This window comes from Aphelocoma coerulescens, chromosome 4, assembly GCF_041296385.1.
Source record: "Aphelocoma coerulescens isolate FSJ_1873_10779 chromosome 4, UR_Acoe_1.0, whole genome shotgun sequence".
Lineage (NCBI taxonomy): Eukaryota > Metazoa > Chordata > Aves > Passeriformes > Corvidae > Aphelocoma > Aphelocoma coerulescens.
In genome coordinates, this window is record NC_091017.1 from 40417732 (window position 1) to 40430761 (window position 13030).

Below are 13030 nucleotides of genomic sequence, written 5' to 3' on the forward strand. Positions count from 1 at the left end.
TATCCTGGAGCTAACATTTACCATGTGCTAGATAAATAAGAACATAGTAACTTAAAGAACTTTGCATGTTCTTTGAAGCATTCTAGTGTTACATATCAGGAAGACTAAAACATCTAATTGAATTCTTTACATTAAACTGAAGTTTGCGTTTTATATATGGTTTACATAGAGAAGAGAATAACATTGTTTATGACTACATCTGAGAAAAAAAAAAAAATCAAGTGTATATAAAGATAACAAAAGTTCTTTTCTCAAAGTAATATCCTGTATGTGTCCCTATAGAGTTTATTCACAACATCCTTTCAGATACTCATACACTGATGTGTACATTTGTTAAATTACAGAGCCAGTCCAACAATGCTCAGCATGCTGGAGACAGGATGCCAGGTCTAGCAAATCCCTAATTTCACCCACAACGACAAGGATTTTTCCACTTCAAAGTTACATTCTTCCTTCATGACTTTTCTTGTTCAAACCTCTAAGCTAAATTTTTCTTAATGTTTTGGTGACAAGTGTTTTCTAAGTGCTCTGAAAAAACTATTAAAGTTTTCTGTAAGCAAAATTATTTTAACTTGATGTAGAAAACTTTTTCATAGTACTTCCACTTTGTAGAAGCAATATACAAATCTTAAATACCATCTTTAAAACTTTGCATTTCTAGTGAGAGAGATCATACTAATGAAAAAAATGAGTTCAATAATTGCAACCTTTTTTTCTTAAAAATAAAAAAACCCCAAGCAGTTACTGATTTCCCTCTTAAATTCCTCTATCCAATTCTAACATGTACATATTTCCTACCTGCAGGATTTGTTAAAGTTTTGAAAAGGTGTCAAAACTCTCAAATGAAAACAACCCTAAAATACTGTTACAATCATGGAAGCTGTCAGCTAAAAATCTCCCATTAAAATTATCTTTTGACATGATATCAGAGTTCATTGACAGGGAACTTATGGGAAAGGGACCTTTATCAAGATTGTTTCTAAGTATTTGAAGTAACAGAATAGTTCTGAAGCCTGCAATTACTGTATGTTTTAATACATTCACAAACTTAAGTAGAATAAGCATTTAGGAGGCAGAATTTCCCTTCTTCATTATTTGAATCAACCGATTTATGATACAAGTTTCCTCGTCTTTACTCTAATGGAAGACACAAGGTATGTTTAAATCATACTTTACCAAAGCATATTTTCTCTTTCCTAGAACAACTCCAGAGGACTTACCCCCCTCAAGCAGAAAGTCTGATTTATTTTATTAAGACTTTGGATTGCATATGTTCTACCCTTCTTGGCCAGCTGGGTCTCTGAGACAAAGGCTGCTCAGGCTAGAAAGTCACAACCTATTCATCTGCTCTTGAATACTTCAGGAAGTTCAGGAAGAATGAACATCCTTCATGCTGCTAGGTTTTCTTAGGGACCACATAACAGTTAAAGCAAGCAACGTGAAGATTTTGTTTTCAACAAATAGTAATCTTGCTTTTGTTGCAGAGATTAGTGAAAAAATAAAAATAAGGTATAAACCAAAAAGCTACCTGGGAAGTACTGACAATGTTTCATCATCATGCAGATTTCTTTAGGTTGCTACACACACAAAAGTCCTTGATGACTTTTTACTCTGTCTTTTCTATGCTTTCTAAAATGATTGATGAAAAAATCCTCACTTCAGTCCAAATCTTGGCCCCAGGACTGAAAGAAAACGTTATTTACAAAGGCAACAGACACATTGCCTTTCTGTTCAACTCACTGATACTACTGACATTATGTCACGATATCATTTGTAGTAAATGGTTTTAAGGAACAGTAAAATTACTGTAAAAACCATCAAAACTAGAATTTATGTCCCTTTTCTTCACCTGCTAATTGAGTGTTATTCAAGCCTCTAAAAAACCAAGTGCTGTGTCACAAAGCATTAGTTGCTAAGCATTACGCTGTAGAAAGAGTTTCTATTTCCCGCATTTTAACCAAAGTAATCCAGCAGTCAGTTGTCCATCTAAAACAGTCTCTAACAGAGGAGGGTTGAACCACAACTCTCAAGCACAGATCCTTCAGGAACAGCTGACAGTCTAAAATATATGAATGGAAGTTGAAGGAGCAGCACTGAGAAAAGTCTGATCTGATTCCACAGGTATTTTCTAAAACTCTAAAAGCTAACATCTGAAGAACAGTATATAAAAGAGTAAAGACATAAAATCCCATTAAATAAGTTATACTCCAGAAAATCCCTGCACTGCTTTTATCTTTAATCCTCAGCTATATAGAATCATAGCATAGAACCACAGACTCACATTCAGGCACTACCCCTTCAGCTTTGGAAAAAAGACCAGACTACAGCTTTTAGACCTAGACAGGTTTATTGAAAGATTAATGTGAGATCTCTGCAACCAACACCGTCATTACACTGATTTCTCTAATGGTGAACAAGTTTTAAGGTCAGATGATTGGTCTGCCCTCAGGGAAACCAAATTCCCAGTTCCTTTCCTCTGTCCTCTTCCTAGATGCCATGCAGACCAGTCTCACAGAGAAAAGTGTTCTACACCTGTCAATAAGCACATGCCAAAGTGGGACAGGTTTCCACTTTGAAAACCCTCTTGTGCTGTCTGAGCACAGACTCATATTCATCAATCACTTCGGAAGAGCTGGTGGGAGTCCACTAGTGCCCATCATGAATCAGAATTAGAAGAAATGTCTGAACTCCTCTGAAATCCAGTTGACCAGAAAACACTCAAGCCCACTGTTGGCTCCATTCACGGTCAACCATTAACTGTTCTCTGGTAGTGGGCCAGTTTACATTTACAACTTGTTTAGGGTCACTAACTTAGCATTTCTTTGGGGTCATACTACCTTGAAATAAATAGGCCATGACCTTGCTACCAATCACCTCCTATGTTTGTATCTAGAGATGACTGAGAAATAGACACACATCACAGATGTATCCCACAGGTCTCTTTAGAAAGCAGCTCTCACTCAGGCAGTTGCAAGGTTCTCTGTTTCAAACTATCCTTGAGACTAGAACAGAGGCTGAAATAACTTCCCAGCATGTTTGTACTTCAATGCTATCAGACCCAGATTCTGGTCTTTTTACTTATGTTCAGCTTCATCTGTTGACTTCACCTCCCTGCTCAGTACCTTGAAGTTTAATTAAGATCAGTAGTAAATGATATAGCATCTTGCAGTAAATTTTACAGAAGAACAGTTGAAAAAGTTTGAGAAAAAAATCAATAGAAATTAAAAAGCGGCTTGTTTCTTGCTTCAGTTGTCTTGTTTTGACAGCACCTCCAGCATTTGCAGGTTTAATTTCTCTTTCAAGCTAGAGGCATAAAGCAAAATGTCAAAGAAAAATATTTTGTCCAGACTCAGCTAGTAATTTTGAGGTAATTACAGTGCTGAATGTTCAGCTTGAAGTTTTCCAGGTAATTAGAGGTTTAGGTTAGCTGCCTTTCTTTAGTAAATATTTCAATTCCAACTCGTCTCTGTTAAAATAACCCCCGAAACCACATAGAGAACAATATTCCCTGGGTCAGGGTATACAGATTTTTTTCATATAGCCTAGTACTCCTATAGCTTTCCTAGAAATCTAGGTAAATAAGCTGAACTAGTTATCCTGAGTTAGAGAACAGCTCCCTGTGATAAAGCATGGCATTAAAGTATTTGAGGCCAAAGGAATCAGTTATTCTATTTAGTTATTTTACAGTGTGTCATCAGCACCAGAGAGGCAGTCACAGTTCATCTTATCAGGTGCTTCTACATTAACGACTGGCCTACAATGTCCAAGGTTAATTTTGTTCTGATGTGCTACAGCCTGAGGCTCCACCACACTGCTGCTAACAAGCAGCCAGGTCTGCACCACCTTCTAGCCTGAGGTCACAGACACAAGTGCCCAGAGAGAGTGGCCACTGGAGAACCTGGCAGCCTTTCCACATAGAGTGCCTGAATGGGATCTCAGTGCCTCATTTCCGATGCAGCACCCCTCTGATACGTTTGAGTGCACACTGCATGAATCCAGGTACAAAGACCAGGCCAATTTGTTCCTAAAAAGAGACCCTTTCCAGAGCTCTGAACCCATGCACTCACTCTGCTTGTTGGCAAGCCAATGTTTAATATCATTCCAGAGTGAGATCAATGACATGAGCAGAACTTTAACTCCTGGTCTCCATGCTGATACTTTCATTTTCCATGTATATAGTAAGGATCCTATACTATTATGCATACAGATATAAGTAACCTTCCACATACTCAAACTTTAGCAATGTTTTAGTGCAGAGCAACAGGGAGAATATGTGCAGTTCAGCCTAGCACAGAGAAAAACAGTTTTTCCTTTTACACAATACCATTTATTCAGCCAAAGCCCCTCGCTCAACCAAAATTAAGTACCTTCATAGGTTTTGAGCTCTTTCAAGCAAATGCTTTAAATAACATTGAAACAAAAATTTTCGACTACATGCATTTTGTATGTTTTGAAAAACAATGACTAAATATTTCAAATATTTCAATTATTCAGGACTTAAAACAAACCAGCTAAGCAGAAACAAACTTGCACAGTGCTTCAGATTACTTAAATGTACTCCTCCACCTTTTAAAAGGGCTGTTAAAAATTTCAGCTAAACCTAAATAACAATGTCCAAAAGTGTATGGCTCACGCACACCAACTACATAGAATAGATGAGATCAAACCTGTAATTTTAGAAATCCAATCATATACTGTAAAACAACTGGAATATTATCAAAATTTAGTAACTGCCTTTTTAATATCTAATCTTGCAAACTGAGAAGACCCAAAAAATCTTAACCATCAACTATGGTAAAAGCTACACTTTAGCTATGGATTAATTATGGAGTGCTATTTATCACTTTCATATAGCACTTAAAGCAAGGATTATGGCTGAAAGGCTTAAGTTTTGCACTTTGTCAAAATACTGAACTCACTATCGAAATATCACCACCACAACCAGTAGGGTGTTTAAAAAAGCCAGCAGTGCAGCAATTACCCAGTTCTAAGTCTCATTTTATCAAATTAAGAGCCTAGTACTGCACCACTGATTTAATGAACACTTTCACCTTTTACATTAATGGCATCTCTTCAACTCTCTGAAGAAACAATAATATATTATGGATTCACAATCAAGAATGCATTGTGACTAAAAATTCTATTTCATATATCTCTCTGCACATAATTAAGATTTAAATTCTTTGCACTGTATTTGAGCTATAAACCCTCTGATGGTTTTTAAATGAGCTTTAATGATCGGCCCACATGAGGATTTTGAATGCTAACATTATCAATAAAACTGGTTCTATAAAATATGCCAGCTCCACAGATCTATTTTTCATAATATAATGTTATTGTTATCATTGCAAAGAGCTACATCATTCTATGGGCAGAGGCAGGCAGGATAGTATCCATTAGAAAAAACAAACATACTGAAAACAGAATTGCAAGGCTCATTAGTATTTCCTGCTAATATACCACTAAGGCTGGATCCAGCAAACTTTTCCTTGTTTACTTCATCTTAATATTCACCCCAAGAGATGCATATCAAATACCACTGAACATCCAAGTTTGCATAGCACTTTAGCCTGCCCATGATCAAGGACAGCTACTCCTTTTCCACCTACTGGCATATCGCCCACGAGAACTGTTCCCTACAGCAGTAACACTCTGTACTAGTAAGGCATCAGCACCCAGTTTCTCACCACTGTCACTTAGGTAACAGTGCTCCCCTTCTCAAAAATAACACCAAAATAACACACAAACAAAATCCCAAACTCCTTTCACAATGGTTATGACAAAACACAAAAATGTATTTGAAGTGAAAGCTTGTGAAACTAAAAAATGGATGCACACTGGAATAAATTTAATTCACAATTATATTTATACCAATTCAGCTCTAGCCTAACCAGTGGTCATACTCCACTTCTCCCCCAAAAGGCAGCAAACAACGTCCTGGGCAGAGCTGCCAGCTGGAGGGCCCCAGGCAAGCTTGGGGAAGGGTACTAAGGGAGGATGAAGTTCAACCAGGGCAAATGCCCTGCACCTGGGAAGGAAGAATAAGACCAGGAAGGCACCATCTGCCTGAGGAGTAGCTCTTTGGAGAAGTCCCTGGGGGCTGCCAAACCTTCCAAACCTCTTGGATGTATCCAGGGGTTTACTGACCACCTTGGGCTTCTCCAGTCATCCCAGCCTCCACACACCTCCACCCCTCAGGCTTCAGGGCTGACCAGCCCGGGAATTCAAGCCTTGGCAAAGGCAGCTTCATGCACTCCTCCTGCTGCACCAGCCCTTCTTCAGAGTGAGGATGTGCAGACACCCCAGACCCTGAGGGGCTCATGGCTGTCCTCCCCACACTGCAGATAGCTGTGACCTCCATAGCCCTGCTCAAGACCGAAATCAAATTTCTGAATGAAATTCATTCTGGGGAGAGGACCATCAGAGACCTCTGCAATCCCAGTTTCACGATCAACATTCTTCCCCTTTCTTTCCCTCAAAATTACTTACAACAGAATTGAGTAACATGAGTAAGACTTTCACTAGCCCAGTGCTTTGGATTTTAGCAAGACCACAACTGATACAATGATTGATATAAAGCAACATCCAAAAGCATGCAATACCCTAAAATGATCTTTATAGATCATAAGGAAAACAGAAGTGTGTTACTTTGAATAAAGAATATTCACATGTATTTAAAGTATTATAGTGCTTGCCTTTCAAAGAGTAATTTACAGAAAACATACTGAAGTCTTTATTCAAAAACAATGTGCCAAAAAAAATATGCATGCATGGAGGATAAATAAGGCTTTTTGACTTTTCTTCACTAGAAAAGATTACTCCCTGAAACCACAGTGCAGGCAAAAAAGATGCCATCACAACAATTTAAATTGTATTCTTTACAAGCGCTGTACCTCTAAAACATCATTTTGCTTTTTTGCAATACTTCCCTCATTAGCTTTTATATGCTGGCTATCTAGCACATTTTAAAAACATAGAAAAATATATGTGGAGTCTTGAGTTGATTTTAAAATCAATAGAGGCCTTTGGTGTCAACGAAGATGAACACTGAGAAAGAGCCAAGCCTTTATCTTAATTTGACACTCAAAATTTCTAACCAATGTTACTTTTGGTCAGTGCTGACACATTCTGGGCAGCAAGACAGCATTACTTGAAGAACCTCTGCTGCCATTGTGCCATGCACACCAGAGAGGCAGGAGCTGGACAGAGCATAATGTAACAGCAACCAGTGTTTGGGACTTGGTTATACTGAAAACCCTGAAACAATCAATATATTAAATTCTCTCCAAAATTATATATTCAATTTGTGTTTTAATAGCTCTCGATAAGATTTACTCTTCTATATAAAAAACTGGTTTTCTTCTGAAAGCACTTGCATCCAAACAGGAGTCCAATTTTCAAAGAATCCAAATTGAAGTGCAGTGAATGCAGCACTCCCAGAAAAATCAATATTCAGTCACCAGGATGCTTAGCTTTACACTGGGCTGAATGCAATATTAGCTGGGCAAAAGTGCACAACTCACAGGAATATATGTGTAGGTCAGAGATTAGTTCAGAACAGACTTCATAAACTTGAGCATATTTAATAAAAGTAATACTGCTTTGACTAAAGTGCTTTAGATGTATTAGAAAGCATTCCTTGTTTAGAAGCTGATGATTTTAAGATTTGTCTTCACACTCCGTATTACACTAAAATTAACATATACAACTTTTAACTATTTTCACTCATTAGTAAGGGCATAGAAGCACTTTTCTGGTGCAGCTTATTCTGAAAAAGTTCTTCACAAAGGCATCTGAAATTCTCAATAAATAATTTTACAGCATTTCATTTACAGATAGAGAGTCCCACCTCAAAGATCCAGTCCAGAAAACAATGCCTAGAGTCACAATGATTGTTCTTTTACTCCCCCCTCCAATAACAACCTTCAGTTTTCTACACTGAAACATACACAAACTCCAGACTGTGTTCCTGTGTGCTCAGTAGGGTGCAGTCTCCAGTAGTGGGGAAAATAGAAGCAGCAGCTTAACTTGCATTCAAAGTAATGACAGGATTTTCTGCGTAATTACACTGATGCCACTTTCCACTATACTCAGAATTATTAATATTCCTTGCAGGGGAGGGAGGGTGCAACTTCAGTGAAAAATTAATGGGACTTACAAAATCTGCATTACACAATATATTGTTTCCTATGAAGAAGATGCTAGGAAGATGTACACAATCTCGGGGGGGGGGGGGGGGGGGGGCGGCGGGGGAAGCTTTCCAATTTCTGTCATCATACTTTTCTTCCCCCAGCATTTTACTTGGCTTTCTTCACTATGACAATTGGCTGGAATTTACATTTTGTGACCAAAATCACTAATATATCAGAAAAATGATGCTATAGCTATCAACAGTATAATTACTGTATATATTCATTATTCAAAAAACTCTTTTTGGCACAGATGATAATAAAATTAATTTCATGTTCCCCACAGTGGATGGAAGCAGGCTTATTTACACAAATGGATATATGCATCCTTTGGTTACACAAGAACTTACAAATATTCCCTTAAACAGTATTGTGTTATTTTCCTGTAAAGGTAAAGCCTAGTAGATCATATAATTACAAGACAGTTTCTGCTAATGAAGACTAGGAAAGGCCTCCTAGATCATGAACATAATTTCTGTGCTGCAAAAGTCAATTATAAAAAACTCTCTAGATTTATGAAGGCTCCTGTGGAGAAAGAAGCTGAGACTTCTTTTTCTCCCACTCCCATCAAGGTATGTACAACAATAATTTCCTCTTACAACTAGATTGTACCCTAATTTGTAGCCCGGTTCCATTCCCTGCTTATACAAAGTTGTCCTCATTGTCTACTTCCTTCTATCTTTTCCTTTTATTTAACACTTCTGCATATCAACAAAGAGCAATGGCATACCTAGATAGGTTCAATTTTGCAAAAATAAACAAAATCAAAAAATTCTGTGTCCTAATATGCCTTCAGAAATGGGGGATGAAAAACAGCTTTGACTGCAATTTCAAGACTGCACACATTACTGTAAAGACTTAGTCTTTTGTTCTGGCATTATTATTTCAATGTCTTCTACCTGCACTTTATATTGTTAAATTGGTAGTATAGTCCTTTTTCTAAACACCAGTGATCTGCAAACCCAACAGCTCTTCTGGAGAACAACAGCCTTGTGCAAGGAGTAAATGCCCTGAAAACTATCCCATTTTTCAGGTCAGGTCATATATAAAGAAAGGTGAGACCCAAAGTCACTACAAGACTAGTGTGGCAGAACAGACACCATAATAGACCTCCTTAGTCTTTGTGAGCATCTCTCTGTATTAAGTTATCTAGAGAACCTATCACACACATACAACTTAGGATGCAAGAGGTTAGAGAGCAGCACTGCAGAAAGAGACCTGGGGGTCCTTGTCAATGGCAAGTTGAATAGGATTCAGCAGTGCCCTGGCAGACAGAAGGGCCAAACATATGCTGGGGGGCATCAGGCACACCATTACTTGCCAGGCAAGGGAGGGCATTGTCCCACTCTTCTCTGCACTGGGGTGGCCTCACCTCGAGCCTTATGTGCAGTTTTGGGTGCCACAATATAAAGATACTCAGCTGTTAGAGAGAGCCAAGAGGAGGGCAACAAAGATGGTGAAGGGCCTTGAGGGGAAGCCATATGAGAAGCATCTGAGATCACTTGGTCTGTTTAGCCTAGAGAAGAGGAGACTGAGGGGAGACCTCATCATGGTCTACAGCTTCCTCACAAGCAGAAGGTAGCGGGGCAGGCACTGATCTCTTCTCTGTGGTGACCAGCGACACGACCCAAGGCAATGGCCTGAAGTTGTGTCAGAGCCGGTTTAGGTTAGATATTAGGAAAAGGTTCTTCACTCAGAGGGTGGTTGGGCACTGTAACAGGCTCCCCAAAGAAGTGATTACAGCACCAAGCCTGACAGAGTTCAAGGAGTGTTTGGACAAGTCTCTCAGGTATGTGGTGTGACTCTTGGAACTGTCCTGTGCAGGGTCAGGAGTGGGATTCTGATGATCTTTGGGGGTCACTTCCAACTCAGGATATTCTGTGATTCATATTTTTCAAAAATTAGACTGAAGCATTAAACATTTTGCAATGCTACTGATTTTTAATTAGCAATCCAAGACTGAACTTTCTTTTTTTCTTGTGGCTCTTCTAAATCCCTGGGGCAAAGTCTATTATCCCAAATGGATTTTTCACATTAATGCTAAATTGAGCATCCCAAATTTGTAGTACACTAATTTAGCTCAATTTGATAAGTGTTTTCGATCAGCAAGCCTCAAAGTGCTTGAAGGAGAAGCACAGGGCTACTCAACATGAGTTTAACTCTGTAGGTTTCAGATTCGAGAACAATACATGAACTGAATTACTCCTGTCAGGGTTATTGCTCTCATGCAACAAGTGCTTTCACTAACAGGAGTGAAGGGAACATGAAAGCTAGTCCAGATCAAACTACAAATACACATAGTCTGGAACATTGAGGACAAGAGAGTTCCCAGCACAAAGCCCAGAAATTAACGTCTCACATCTCTAACTTATTTTGTCACCTGGTGGGAGTGAAAGTTAAAAGCAAACATGATATGGAGGTATTGTTAATGAATTACTGGCACTACTTACTAAACCTGTCTAGAACAAAGTACATTTTAGCTGAAATATTTTGAATCAGAGCAGAAAGCTACATACTCTTTCTCACTACACAGTAAAAATAAGCAAGCTGATCAGGGATCAATATAGACAGTTCCAAATGCCCTTTCCAGCCTACAACAAGCATAATTTATCATGAATGGTTGAATAAAAATCTACTAGCAACTCACATACAAAAGGTGGATTCAACAACATTTATGGCCCTGATTTCAGCTGCAGCCTTTTGCACCAACTGCTTGAAGAAAAAACAAAACAAAACCAAACCAAAAAAAACACCAACTACCAAATACTCAAAACACTTAAAACACCCAAGAACTATTTCTCTCCAAAGCAAACGCAGCTCCAAGTCACACTGGAAGCTTTTGCATTCTGAGTGTCACACAATCAACAAACCTTGCTACCACCTACTGTTTTTTAAGGTGACCCAGTGTTCTAGAAGTGCACTTTGAATGCTACAGACACTATCCTTGTAAGCCCCTTAGATGTCTCACCTGCCAAAGCTGCTATTTAAAAATCAGATCCACCTGTTAGGAGCTACATTTTACTAGTCACTTACTGTGGCAGAGTTAGTAAAAAAACCAGCATAATGTTACATCATAGATTTTGCTTCAAATTCTTTCTAAAACTTGGTCTGAACAAATTATGTCTTCTTGAAAAGACTTCCAGCTTGTGCTCTGAAAATAATAGGTGCACGGGACATTATGGAAGGCTTGAATGAGGTTAGAATCATACTGCCAGGCCTTAGGACTGGCTCCTGTAAGTCATTCATTACCTCAGGTACATCAAAGAGCTTTACAGTGATTGTCAGGTTTGGTACAAAACGTGGTATCTCTTGCTGAAGAGGAGATTTTTGAGCAACTTGTCTTAAATACATACAAAACCCACCTAGACATCCACAGACTTACATGGTGTACCCTCCCCAACTACAATAAAAATTGGCATTTTTCCTCTGTATTTCACTGTAGTTGCTAGTTTTCTTCCTACACCATCTTCATGGAATAACAAATTCTTCTCTGATGGCTCAGGAGCATTTGAGAAGATTGAGCCTTCACTACCTAACAGAATATACAGGCACAGCAAAAGAGCATCATAGTTCATGTGATAGCTACCCTGGCTATTTCTCTTTTATACTCCTTTAAAACAGTCCTACCTATTGTCAGTATAAGGACTGGTGTGACAAAGAGCAATGTTGCGCAACACACTTGGTTCCATTCACTTGTGTTCAAAATTATGCTCAGTAAAAGAAGTTTACACTACAATTATACAGTGATGGCAGCATTCTGAACTTCCATCACTCTCCTCCCCAAATATGCATGTACAGAACAGTATATAACAAAGATTGACATTTATGCACAGCCCACTGAAACACAGGAGGGGTTTTTGTTTTTAAGATGACACTACACTTTATCACTTCCAGAAGTGCTAAGAAAGCAATTTTCCAAGTCTTTGACTTGCTTTCATTGTCAGGAAGGATACTGAGTCTGAGGCCAGGGGATTACTCAAAAATAGTGAAGAACTCAAGGATGGGTAACTATGAAAGCCCTTGAATTCTGAGGACAGCTGTGTCAGCCAACCTGCAACACAGGCTTGTCGGTATTCATTATGCTGTTCCCACAGCAGAAAGAAGCTTAAATGCTCATTAAACCTGGAACTCTTCCAGACATTAAAGCAGCATGCTGACTTGCCTAATCTTTCAGATATGCCAGCAGCAAACCAACCTCTGATTTTTATATCACCCTTTCACTGAAAAGTCCTACATCTAGGCCACTTCCTTAACTTTTAAAAAAATAAATAATATCTGTTATGCTAATACTACTTCTCATGGTTACTCACACATAAATATATGTGACACAAGAATTAAGAAATCTTTATTATAGCACTGCTTGATCATTTAAACACAGATGTTCTCCAATGACAGTTCTTCATTCTGACTGATCTTATGATACTAGCTGGCAATAATTTCCAGCAGCTAAATTGCTAAGGAAGACAGGTAAAATTCATTCATTACTTTCTCAATATTCCTTAGTCATATAAGCAATTGGTGTTTTACCCTATTCACCCAGCATGATAGTAAACGAAAGAAGATTGCAGTCAGATTCTCCAATCTGCTCCTGCCGCGCTGCATCAATACGCTGCGACTTACCCTCAGCAGAGTGCCAAGGCAGGCTCCAGTTCTAAATAACATTGCTCCCCCTCAGTTTAGAGGTTACTTTTTCCTGAATTAATCTCTTCACTCTATAAAGAAAAACAATGTCTTCTGTTTCATCTTATTCAGGACTTATTTTCTTAGAATGGCACAACAAAACCCAGCAACTGTACTCTGCCTTCCTGTGCTTTATGTGATTTTTCATGGCAAACACTTAC

At 38.5% G+C, this 13030-nt stretch overlaps 1 protein-coding gene across 9 annotated transcripts in view; it reads right to left on the bottom strand.

The window, feature by feature from the left end:
• SPOCK3 (SPARC (osteonectin), cwcv and kazal like domains proteoglycan 3) overlaps positions 1-13030 on the bottom strand; it is a 409610-nt gene that overhangs the window by 386850 nt on the left and 9730 nt on the right. For 6 of the 9 annotated variants that reach the window (XM_069013673.1, XM_069013672.1, XM_069013671.1 and 3 more), the window contains exon 2: positions 12810-12901. The exons of the other annotated variants lie outside the window; for them this stretch is intronic. The gene's annotated coding sequence lies outside the window, so the exon portion shown is untranslated. The remainder of the gene's footprint in view (positions 1-12809; positions 12902-13030) is intronic. 9 annotated transcript variants of the gene reach the window in all.